At 37.5% G+C, this 10,824-nt stretch overlaps 1 long non-coding RNA gene across 1 annotated transcript in view; it reads right to left on the bottom strand.

Moving 5' to 3' along the window:
- Positions 1–2,816: 2,816 nt before the first annotated feature.
- Positions 2,817–10,824, bottom strand: part of LOC139702523 (uncharacterized) — a 28,799-nt gene continuing 20,791 nt past the window's right edge. Inside the window, exons 2-3 of the long non-coding RNA XR_011705132.1 lie at positions 3,185–3,260; positions 2,817–2,872 (exon numbers count right to left, since the gene is read on the bottom strand). This is a non-coding gene — a long non-coding RNA (uncharacterized lncRNA). The remainder of the gene's footprint in view (positions 2,873–3,184; positions 3,261–10,824) is intronic.

The raw sequence follows: 10,824 nt of genomic DNA, 5'->3' as shown, positions 1-10,824 counted from the left end.
TGGCAAATCACTTGTTTTATATGTGTGCCTTGAGTTTGATCCCCAGCATCTTAAGAAACAGAAACTTGGAGTGTAAGCAGGACTCTAACTTCTGTCGGAGACAAGCTCCAACAGGGGGTCTCAGGAGACGAACGGATGGTGAGGAGTCGGCGAAAGAGGGGTGGAGAAACAACACAGACACCAAAGTGAAGGTGTTGATCCCAATCTTTACTTGTGAAGCTGATCATATATACTTTTCATTTTGGCAGGCTCACAGTACTTTGTGGTTACAAAACAGGAATCATTATTCAAAGAAACAAAATATTACGTAGCTACAATTAGAATAGAAGAATGTATCTTGGCTTATGCATAAGCAAGCATTTGTACTTTCAGTTCGCATTTTGCTTTGGGCCGTTTCTGCTTAGTTAACTTTTAATAATAGTTACAAATGTCCCAAACTATTGGCCTATACCTTGACTATTCTTTCTTGACTTACTGACTGGAACCGGTGGCATGGTTATGGCAAGTGTAATCAAACAAGAGTAAGAGCACAAACCATTGTGCACAGGAACAAGAACAAGTTGCCCAGTACTAAGCACTAATCTGTCTTCTTAACATTAATTTTTCTTCTCTAGATTTTAATCTAATTTCTCAAAAACTTCCTTGACAGGAATACAGGGAGTTTTTCATTAGACATTAACAATTTACACTCCACAGCTGAATCATTGCATTTAGAGCAAACAGATCTATTCTTTAGAAGTAGTTGCATTAATTGGAAAGTCATGTTTTTTCCTTCATACTTAATGGTCATATGAGAAGTTGCAACTATACTTATTAAAGGAATACAAAAACAAATCAGCCCATTCCCAGAAACATACTGCGCTCCTCCAGAGGATGGACGCCTTGCGCCATCCACCTCAGTAGGGCCTTGCCATTGCCTGAGTCAGGGGAGGGGCGCAGCAAACTTCTTTTTAAAATGACTTCATTTTTTTTTAATTTTGAGGGATATTTTAATAAAATATAATCTCTCATGAAGAAACCTCACTTGAAATAAATCAATTCATTTTCATTTTGGTACATTTTTATTGAATTTAAGTAAAATTAAACTTAATTGCTTTTAGAAAACTACAATAGATCACTTCAATTTTTAAAAACTTACCAACTTTCTATCCTTATAGTTTGAATGTATGAGAGATGTCTAGACTAACCACCAAATGTCAGCAATGTTAATTACTTCACAGTTGGAGAGTCTAGAGTGATTTTCTTTTCTCTTTGACTTGTACAGTTGTATATTATAAAAAATTTTAAAAATAATGACTGCTGTTATCATTTTTAAAAGACAACAGTAAAGTTACTTTTTTAAATAAAGAATTGGCTCCTGGCATGCACTAAAAAGATCTGGCATAAGGTCATGAAGTATTCAAGACCTTTTCAAGGAAGCAGTTATAATAGAAATATGGAGTTTGGCAATAGGAAAAATTGTAAGAAATACCTCCATCTTCTCTTGACCCCTTAAAAAGCTTTCATTCGTAACAATGAAGATTCCTTCATACTTTAAAAGATAGAGTATCACAGTCTAATCACAAATTTCTTTTCTTTCTTTTTTTTCCCTTTGTTTCTTTTTTTTTTTTTTTTTAGTATGAATATGACAGGGGTTCTCAAGCCCTCTAGATTCAAGGGACTACTAGAGTTTCAGCCATGTTTTCATGGCTCCTCTAGGTCCAAAGAAATACATTATAGTTTTGTTTATCAGTGAGTTAAGCCTAAGTAACTTAGTAATTAGTTGCATCCTAACAGCTTAGTAGCTGGTTTTTTTAAAAAGTGGTACATATAAATTGAAAGAAAAAAATTTTATTGTCTCCTAACCACTGTAATGATGTTAATTAAAGAATATGTGCCGGGCACTGCAAAACACTGGAATCACACTGGACAATGCCACCCTCACTACCCGTTTTACATTGATTTTCACACTTTTTATCACAGCAACTGCTAAACCCCCAGTTTTGCCGAGATATGGTATCTTCACAAGGAATATATAATCACGAAACATTGGAACTGTGAAGTGTGTTTAGCTGATAGCTGGTGTTGTGTCTGACAGACTTAGAACACCACTCTTTCCCCTGAAAATTTAAAATATTCCTGTGAATTCACTGCTGTTCCTCTTGGCACTTTGACCCACATTTTGAGAACCATAGTGCATAGGAACCAGGAATACATGCAAAGAAAACAGTATCAAAATATACAACAGCATTAACAATGGGTACTTCTAGGTGATGGTTTTATAGAGCATTTTTACTTTCTTCTGTATACTTTACTGAAAATTTAATAGTGAATATGCATTACTTTTACAATCAAGAAAAACAAATCATTAGGCAACCACCAGCCTGCCAAAAATTAAAAAGTCTGGCAATACCAAGTATTGTCATAGATGTAGAAATACAGGAACTCTTATGCACTGCTAGGGCAAATGTTAACTTATACAACCCCTTTGGAAAACAGTTTCATATCAGGTAATAAAATTGAAGATAAGTAAAGTCCATAATTTGTTAGTTCAACTATGACTTATAGACGCTAGAGAAAATTGTGCACACATATGCCATGGAGTATATCCACGAATATTCATTGCAACATTATAATAGCCCCAGGTGGAAATAACCCCAATGCTTGTCTATATATTACAGTAGATCATGGTGTAGTGTATGTACTCATTGAGATAAAAACTGTATTATTCTCTTTGCATGGCCATAACAAATAGCTGATCATCAAATGAAAAAGAGGAAAGGCTTATTCTGGCGTTCAGTTTCAGACATTTCCGTCCATGATCAGTTGGCGACCAGGCTTTGGGGCCTGTAGTGGGAGTGCATGGCAGAGGAAACTGCTAACCTCAGGACAGCTGGGAAGCAGAGAGAGAGACAGGAAAATACTGGGGTTCCAATATCTACCTCCTTCAAGGGAATGTCCCTAATGAGCTAATTTCTTTCTACCAGTCCATATTCCTAAAGATTCCATTGCCTTCCAATAGTGCCATGGGTTGGAGACCAAATCTTCAACACATGGATCTTTAGGGACATTCAAGGTCTGAATTATAGCAATAACTAAAAGTGGAAATGAATGAGTCACAGCAACATGCAGTAAGGTGGATACATTTTACCAAAATAAAGCAGACATAAAGAAGGAAGGAACATCCAGGTGTGGTAGCTCATACCTGTCATTCCAGCTCTTCAGGAGGCTGAGGCAAGAGGATCCAGAGTTGAAGTCAGCCTGGGTAGCACAGAGAGAAGCTGCCTCAAAACAAAACAATACAAAGTAATAACATAATGAAAATCAAAGGAAGATCAGTAGAGGAACCAGGGAGAGGAAGGGGATGTGCTAGGGTGTGACATTGGCCAAATTATATTGTTATATCATGTGCATGTATGAATGTGTAACAACAAACGCCATTATCATTATGTACAGTGATAATGTACCAATGAAAACTTTGGAAAGAGAAAAAAAAAATCAGGAACAAATTGATAAATAGAGAATGCCTCCATTTAGAGAGCAATAATATGCAAAAACCAGAACAGATTGTTTCTGGATGCATTCACAGGTAACAATCCAAAAAAAAAAAAAAAAAAAAGGAGGCTAGAAAGAATGAGGTGGGTTGATCCAGTCACACTTGCTATCTCTGGAGACAAGGAGGGTGGTAATGAGTGACTGGGAATCTGTGGGAGTTACCATTTTTCTCAGGGAAGTAGGAAACAAGGCTATCAGTTGAGGGTATGATCAGGACCCTGAGGTATGGAGGAGGTTTGAGGAGAGAGGAGAGAGGGAGTGTGATTGCCTGGGAAATAGATTGTGATTCCCAGGCAACAACAAGGGCCCACTTGGGGTTTCAAGTCCTGACTTTAAAATGAATACAATCAGCAAAATTAGGTGTTTTTCTTCTGGGTATAAACTGATTTGTAGGAACAATGATCACAGAAATAATGTTTTATATTCTAATTTTAAAAGTCAATTCAATATGAAAAGTTAAACACTCTTGTCACCAAATAGCACTCCACCTTTCACCACCAACCTAGTTATCCATAGGAAACTCAGTCTTTTCTGTAGCTTTTCAGTTTTTCTCTAAGCAAAACCAAGAACATTGTTATTTCTTTCATTTTTAAAAAATTTTTTAGTTGTAGATGGACATAGTACCTTTATTTATTTTTATATGGTGTGGAGGATTGAACCCAGTGCCTCATATGTGCTAGGCGAGTGCTCTGAGCCACATCCCTAGCCCTATTTCTTTCATTTCTTATACAAACACAGCATAGCACATATCATGCACTGTTTGCCTTTTTTTTTCATTTAATCATATAACTCAGAGATACTTCACTTAGCACGATATTCTCCAGATCCTTCCATTTACTGATAAATGTCATTCTTCTTAAAGGCTGAGTAATATTCCATTCCATTCCATTCCAAAATAGAGCACATTTTCTTTATCCATTCATCTGTTGATGGGCATCTAGTCTGGTTCCATAGCTTAGCTATTGTGAATTGTGTTGCTGTAAACACTGATGTGGCTGCGTCACTGTAGTATGCTGATTTTAAATTTTGGATATATGCTGAATGGGATGACTGGGTCAAATGGTGGTTCCATTCCCAGTTTTTTGAGGAATCTCCATATTGCTTTCCAGAGTGGTTGCACCACATTGCAGTCTGACCAGCCACGTACGAGTGTTTCCTTTCCCCCAAATCCTCGCCAACATCTGTTGTTACTTGTATTCTTAATAATTGCCATTCTCACTGGTATGAGATGGAATCTCAGTAATTTTCATTTCTCTAATTGCTAGAGATGTTGAACATTTTTTCATGTATTTGTTGCTCACTCATATTTCTTCTTTTGAGAGGGTCTGTTTAGTTCTTTTGCCCATTTATTGATTGTGTTATTTGTGGGATACGGTTCATATAAGAGGACTTGCTGGGTCAAACTGAATTTGTGAATTTGACAAACTATTGCCCAATTACTCTCCAAAGGGATCACACCATTTTTACACTCCAGTAGCAATAGATAATGTTCCCTATATCATCATGACATTGATCACAGAATATACTGGGAAACTTCTGTATTTTTGCCTAGCTGATAGGTAAGAAGCAGCATTTGTGTACTTTTAATTTGCATGTCTCTTATTAGGAGAAAGGTTGAGCACCATTTTGTATGTTCAAGGGCCATTTGAGTTCTTTTTGCATAATCTGGTCATGCCCTTTGCCCATTTTTATATCAGGTTGTTGGTTGTCTTCATCTTACATTTAGAAGCTCTCTGTAAGGATAACTATATAGTAACTTGCCCACTAATAAACATGGCTTTACCAGTGTCCTGGAATCCAACCTATTTCAGATGAACAACTGTTCCATTTGGTAAAGAACTGGAAGGGAGGTGGAAAATTAGTGGAAGCTTTGGCTTCATCTTATAACTCAAATATAGATAAAAAACAATGTGTTTTGAAAGGTGCAAGAGATTAAATAAAAATGCAGATGGACTCCCTTATATCACTCTTCCTTCTCCTCTAAATCCCACTGAAATAAATGATAGTGAGTCAGAATTCCTAGATGATAAAAAGCTGAAGGAATCAGAAAACTACTGGAGGAAAAAAAAATCATAGCCCAAATCCCTAAATAGAAGGCTACTATTATAGCATTCCTAACAAAATTCCAGAGTTAAATAAGAGTGCAGGAGGTTCTGGCAGAAATGACTAGGACAAATAATTTCAAGGTTTTATTTGGAGGAGTTGGGACAATTAGGCCTTTTTCCCTTTCTCAGTGCCTTAAGTTTCTGGTAGCTGCCATATTTGCTCTATGATGAATCCCTGAAAATTGCTTTCTCCATAAAGTAAACACCCCACCAGATGGGAGCTCATGGTGTTAAGTGCCAGGATAAATGGCAACATAGCAAAGCTATGGTAACTCTGGAAATACATAGCAGACCACGAGGACTCTTACTCTTCAACATATCCAACACAATAAAACAAAGATATGAGGGGTGAAAATGTGGGAGGAAAATAAGAAAAAGTACCATTATTTGCATATGATGAGGTCACCTACCTAGAAAATGCAGAAAAGCTAAAAAGTTATTAGAATGAATTAGAGGTTTCGAAAACTTGTTAAGCTATGAAGTCCACTTCTATAAACTCCACAGCTTTCTTGTATTTCATCAATTACCAGTTAAAATTTTAATGAAAAATATACTCACAATAGTGAAAACAAACAAACCATTAGAAAAATCTAAACACCTATGAATCAGGCCTCACAAGAAGTAGGCAAAATCCACAGGAAGACACACTCTCTGTGGCTGAACTGCTAAATCTTCTCATGGGCATTAAGTACCAGCTGCTCTATCTTTCCTTGGTTCCTCTACTGGTGTCTCTGACTCATGGGTCAGGAGTGTGTGGTGAGCTCTTTGATGAAGGTTTTGGCTTCTGCAGGATACTTGTCTGTCCCTAGGATCAAAGACAGTAGAAACTAACAGGAGTTTCCATCTGTCTTCATAGGGTCCCAGCTTATATGTGGGGCTTGTACCCTGTTTTTGATCTCTTCCACTTTATATCCATCTTCCCTTCCTGCTGGCTTACCTTCTGGACTGAAAACTCTAGCATCAGACCCAGCAACAATGAGAGATTTGTTACCCAGCTCCTACAACAGTGTAAGCCAGTTCCCTGTAATGAACTTATATGAAAATGTTCCCAGTGGTTCTGCTTCTCTGGATGAAGCCCAGTTGATGTAGTACATTTCAAAGGTTAAACATAAAGCAAATGGTATCAATTACATTACACAGGCAGAAGTGTGCTCTTAGGGAAAAGGTCATTGTTGACCAGTAGGACCAGAAAAGACAATACTTCTGAAAAATTATGGAAAAATTTTCTTTCTAAATTAGTCTCAGCTACTGTTTCAGAATTACAAATGTCAATGATTCAAATTTTATAGTATACACAGAATTACCTGAAATGTTAACTTCCTTTCACCCAACTTCCTGTTTCATTCCAGGCAATACAGTAAGTAAATAGTAGTGTGATTTACCATAGCACCAAAATAAAGCACAGGGATCAGATTCAAGATACTGACTCCATCAGTTATTAGCTGAGTCAGGTTCCTTTGCTCGGTTTGTTAATTGTAAAATGTGGACAAAATACTGCCTACCTCATAGTATTGAAGGGACTCTTACATGTAAAGATCTTTAGCAAAATACTTATTACAAAGGAAAAATCAACATTAGTAATTATTGGTTTTAGTCATCCTTATTCACTAAAAATGTATTTTTTAAATGGCCAAATGTTTGCAGTCTGCAATATCACTGTCCACTGTCTCTTCATATTTCTTGCATTTATTCTTTTCTTTTTTCTCTGTTTGCATTAGGGATTGAACCTAGAGTGCTTTACCACTGAACTACATCACCAGTCCTTCATATATATATATTTCTTTTTTTTTTAAGAGAGAGAGAGAGAGAGAATTTTTTAATATTTATTTTTTAGTTTTTCGGCGGACACAACATCTTTGTTTGTAAGTGGTGCTGAGGATCGAACCCAGGCCGTGTGCATGCCAGGCGAGCGTGCTACCGCTTGAGCGCACTCACCAGTCCTTTATATTTTTAATTTTCAGACAAGCTGAATTGCTTATAGCCTTGCTAATTTTCTGATGCTGGCCACAAACTTGTGATCCTCCTGCCTCAGCTTCCCAAGTCACTGGGATTACAGGCATGTGCCACTGTGCCCAACCTGCATTTCTTTGGTTTTAAAAGATGATAGTTCCCAGATTGCCATCACCTTAATAATTACAATTAATACTTAGATAATGATTATTATATACCAAGGAATGGTCTAAGAGTTTTCCATAAACTAAATAACTTAATCTAATGAAAACAACCTTGTGATATAGGTGCTATTGTTCCCCCAAGTTGAAGTGTCTGAAGCATAGGGATATTAAACAACTTGACCAAGGCACCCAGGTGGTGCTAGACTTCTTAGCAAGCTTTTGGTTCTTGCCATTCTCTCCCTCTACCCACCCTCAGAGACAAAGTCATTGGGACTTCCACAATACGTACAAATTAGGATTTAATTTTCTCTCCCTGACTGAGTCAACATTTGCTAAATTCTATCAAATTCTTAATTCCTATCTTCCTAACCTCATAATTCTATGAAAGGTGTTATCACTAACTGGTAAAGAACCTACTATGTTCCAGGCATAGAGGGTGAATAGGAGGAACGAGGGATGGGGTAAAAAGATAAAACATGATTAAAAGGTAAATGATGATTTATACCTATTGTCTTACAATTAATCTCATTTTTATATTAGTGTTAAACTATGCTTGAAGCATATAATTAACATGAATCCCAAGAAGGAATGCATCCCTGGAGTGGAACAGGACAAAATGCACAACCACTCTCCTTCATGCTTAGTTGGGTGTTCATGCCTGGGGAGAAGAACCTGGATTCTAAAGTTTTGTAGTTAAGCAAAGAGGAGACTGCTTGAGATTGAGCCACCTCAGTCCCTTCTATCAGTAGTCTGTGATTCAGTGACTTTCTCTCAGGCCCATTGGTATTCCTCTCTTCCAAGTAAGTGAAAAAAAAAGTCCATAAATGGCCACTGTATGGATGTTTATGAAAGCTTTATTTTGTAATACCCCCCAAATTAGAAACAATCCAAATGTCCATCAACAGGTGAATGAACAAACTGGCATATCCATATGATGTAATACTACACAGCAGTAAAAAGGAACGGACTGTTGGTACATTCAGCAACATAGATAAATCTCAGGTGTGTGAGCTGTTCACCAGAAAAATCAACCATGTAATTAGAGTTGAAAATTTCAGCCACACTGGCTCCCCAATACCTGGGGAAGAAAGAACTGCAGTTCAATTATATGGCCAATAATATAACCAATCACATCTGCATAATGATTATTGTATACCAAGGAATGTTCTAAGAGTAAAATAATATAACCAATCACATCTGCATAATCCCATATAACTCAGAGGAGCTTCCTCCTGGTAAACACTTGACATGCTGGGAGGGTGACACTCCTGGATTTCAAAAGAAGGCCTGGAAGCTCTCTAACTACCTTGCCTGTGTGTTTCTTTTGTTGGGGGGGAGGAGGCACTGGGGATTGAACTCAGGGGCACTCGACCACTGAGCCTCCTCTCCAGCCCTATTGTGTAATTTATTTAGAGACGGGGTCTCACTAAATTGCTTAGCGCCTTGGTTGCTGAGGCTGGCTTTGAACTTGCAATCCTCCTGCCTCTGCCAAAACCATCAAATTGTTTTCCATGGTGGAAAACAATTGTTTTCCATAATGCACCATGTTTTCCTTCCTACCATCAATATATGAGGTTCCAATTTCTCCACATCCCCAATGACACTTATTATCTGTGTTGTTTACAGTCACTTAGTGCATGTGTAGTGATATCTCTCTGTGGTTTTCATTTGCACTTATCTAATGTAGAGCATCTTTTCATGTGCTAATTGGTCATTTGTATAACATCTTTGGAGGAATGCCTATTCAAATCCTTTGTCCATTTAAAAAATAGCCAGGTATATACCACACTTGTCATCCCAGCTACTCAGGAGGCTGAATCAGGAGAATCGCAAATTCGAGGCTAGCCTGGGCAACTTAGAGAGACCCTATCTCAAAACAAAATATTAAAAGAGCTGGGGATGTAGTCAGTGGTAGAGTACCTCTAGTTCAATTCTAGAACCACATAATAAAAGTTTGTTTTATATCAATTTTAGCTTAAAGAAAAACTATGCAGAAAGTAGAGTTCCCTAAATGCTGCCTCTACAACAAGAGTTTCTCTTATCATGCGTTAGAGGAATAAATTTGTATATGATGAATGAATATTGATGCATTATTCACTAACCTCCACATTGGAGTTCACTCTTTGGTTTGTCCAGCTCTATGAGCTTTGACAAATATATAATGCCATGAATCCACTATCATTGTTACCAGAGACAGTAGCTTCACTGCCTAAAAATCCCCTTTGATCTACCTACTCCTCTTTTCCCTGCCAGTCACTGCTCTTTTTTAAATTCTCTGTGATCTTGCCTTCTCCAGAAAGTTGCATATTTGGAATCACAGAATATGTGACCTTTTGAGACTGGAGTCTTTCACTTAAAAATATGCATTTAGGGCTGGGGCTCTGGCTCAGTGGTATAGTGCTTGCCTAGCACATGTGAGGCACTGGGTTCGATCCCCAGCACCACATTAAAAAAAAAAATAAAAGTATTGTGTCCATCTACAACTAAAAATATTTTTAAAATATGCATTTAAAAATTATACTCCATGTATACATAATATATCAAAGTATATTTTAGGGGCTGGGGGTCATAGCTCAGTGGCAGAATGCTTGCCTAGCATGTGTGAGGTACTGCATATAAAGAAATAAGTAAATAATAAATAAAGGTTCATGAACAACTAAAAAAATTTTTAAAAGTATACTCTAATATCTTGAATATCTAAAAAGAACAAATATTTTTAAAAACCTTTCTCAGAAGGTCTGGAAAATGGCAGGATGAGTACCCCACACAAACCTGTTCCTCCATAGAATGGAAACAGAGCGACAGACGTGTAACTGCTTGAGGAGGTGAATGGCCAAGGGTAACGTTTTGAAACTGTCAGCAGAGAAAACGAATCCTAGTAAAATCCAGAGAGTAACAAAGCAAGAGAAGTGGAATACCCCAGCACTTGGCACCTCTCTTGGGGGTATAGGACAAAGGGCCAGAGCATGACTCAGAAGTCTGCCTCCCACACACAAACAGCTTAAATAAATAAGTGAGCTGGAGTCTGCACAAGAGGCAAGCTTTGGAGATCTCACTGCATCTCTCAGCTG

The sequence above is a fragment of the Marmota flaviventris genome, chromosome 17 (assembly GCF_047511675.1).
Source record: "Marmota flaviventris isolate mMarFla1 chromosome 17, mMarFla1.hap1, whole genome shotgun sequence".
Classification (NCBI taxonomy): Eukaryota; Metazoa; Chordata; class Mammalia; order Rodentia; family Sciuridae; genus Marmota; species Marmota flaviventris.
This window is presented reverse-complemented; position numbering and strand designations above follow the sequence as displayed.